Genomic DNA, 2,500 nt, shown 5'->3' with positions numbered 1-2,500 from the left:
TAGGGGAACAGAATGGACCTTCACCTGGACCCTAGGGGAACAGAATGGATCTCCACCTGGACCCTAGGTGAACAGAATGGACCCCTCACCTGGACCCTAGAGGAAACAGAATGAGACTGGACCCTAGGGGAACAGAATGGACCTCACCTGGACCCTAGGGGAACAGAATGGACCTCACCTGGACCCTAGGGGAACAGAATGGACCTCACCTGGACCCTAGGGGAACAGAATGGACCTCACCTGGATCCTAGGGGAACAGAATGGACCTCACCTGGACCCTAGGGGAACAGAATGGACCTCACCTGGACCCTTGGGGAACAGAATGGATCTCACCTGGACCCTAGGGGAACAGAATGGACCTCACCTGGACCCTAGAGGAACAGAATGGACCTGGACCCTAGGGGAACAGAATGGACCTCACCTGGACCCTAGGGGAACAGAATGTACCTCACCTGGACCCTAGGGGAACAGAATGGACCTCACCTGGACCCTAGGGGAACAGAATGGACCTCACCTGGATCCTAGGGTAACAGAATGGACCTCACCTGGACCCTAGAGGAACATAATGGATTTCACCTGGACCCTAGAGGAACATAATGGATCTCACCTGGACCCTAGGGGAACAGAATGGACCTCACCTGGACCCTAGGGGAACAGAATGGACCTCACCTGGCCCTAGGGGAACAGAATGGACCTGGACCCTAGGGGAACAGAATGGACCTCACCTGGATCCTAGGGGAACAGAATGGACCTCACCTGGATCCTAGGGGAACAGAATGGACCTCACCTGGAACCTAGGGGAACAGAATGGAACTCACCTGGACCCTAGAGGAACAGAATGGACCTCACCTGGACCCTAGGGGAACAGAATGGACCTCACCTGGACCCTAGGGGAACAGAATGGACCTCACCTGGACACTAGGGGAACAGAATGGACCTGGACCCTAGGGGAACATAATGGACCTCACCTGGACCCTAGGGGAACAGAATGAACCTGGACCCTAGGGGAACAGAATGGACCTCACCTGGATCCTAGGGGAACATAATGGACCTCACCTGGACCCTAGGGGAACAGAATGGACCTCACCTGGACCCTAGGGGAACAGAATGGATCTCACCTGGACCCTAGGGGAACAGAATGGACCTCACCTGGACCCTAGAGGAACAGAATGGACCTGGACCCTAGGGGAACAGAATGGACCTCACCTGGACCCTAGGGGAACAGAATGGACCTGGACCCTAGGGGAACATAATGGACCTCACCTGGACCCTAGGGGAACAGAATGAACCTGGACCCTAGGGGAACAGAATGGACCTCACCTGGATCCTAGGGGAACAGAATGGACCTCACCTGGACCCTAGGGGAACAGAATGGACCTCACCTGGACCCTAGGGGAACAGAATGGATCTCACCTGGACCCTAGGTGAACAGAATGGACCTCACCTGGACCCTAGAGGAACAGAATGGACCTGGACCCTAGGGGAACAGAATGGACCTCACCTGGACCCTAGGGGAACAGAATGGACCTCACCTGGACCCTAGGGGAACAGAATGGACCTCACCTGGACCCTAGGGGAACAGAATGGACCTCACCTGATCCTAGGAACAGAATGGACCTCACCTGGACCCTAGGGGATCAGAATGGACCTCACCTGGACCCTTGGGGAACAGAATGGATCTCACCTGGACCCTAGGGGAACAGAATGGACCTCACCTGGACCCTAGAGGAACAGAATGGACCTGGACCCTAGGGGAACAGAATGGACCTCACCTGGACCCTAGGGGAACAGAATGTACCTCACCTGGACCCTAGGGGAACAGAATGGACCTCACCTGAACCCTAGGGGAACAGAATGGACCTCACCTGGATCCTAGGGTAACAGAATGGACCTCACCTGGACCCTAGAGGAACATAATGGATTTCACCTGGACCCTAGAGGAATATAATGGATCTCACCTGGACCCTAGGGGAACAGAATGGACCTCACCTGGACCCTAGGGGAACAGAATGGACCTCACCTGGCCCTAGGGGAACAGAATGGACCTGGACCCTAGGGGAACAGAATGGACCTCACCTGGATCCTAGGGGAACAGAATGGACCTCACCTGGACCCTAGGGGAACAGAATGGACCTCACCTGGACCCTAGGGGAACAGAATGGATCTCACCTGGACCCTAGGGGAACAGAATGGACCTCACCTGGACCCTAGAGGAACAGAATGGACCTGGACCCTAGGGGAACAGAATGGACCTCACCTGGACCCTAGGGGAACAGAATGGACCTCACCTGGACCCTAGGGGAACAGAATGGAGCTGGACCCTAGGGGAATAGAATGGATTTCACCTGGTTCCTAGGGGAACAGATTGAACTTGGAACCTAGGGGAACAGAATAGACCTTACCTGGATGTTGGATGAGGAGAGAAGAGGAATGGAGGTAGAGAGAGTGAGAGAGGAGGAGAATGGAGGTAGAGAGAGTGAGAGAGGAGGAGAATGGAGGT

The sequence above is a fragment of the Oncorhynchus kisutch genome, unplaced genomic scaffold (genome assembly GCF_002021735.2).
Source record: "Oncorhynchus kisutch isolate 150728-3 unplaced genomic scaffold, Okis_V2 Okis09a-Okis19a_hom, whole genome shotgun sequence".
In the NCBI taxonomy this organism is placed as follows: Eukaryota; Metazoa; Chordata; class Actinopteri; order Salmoniformes; family Salmonidae; genus Oncorhynchus; species Oncorhynchus kisutch.
Note: the sequence above shows the minus strand (reverse complement) of the source record.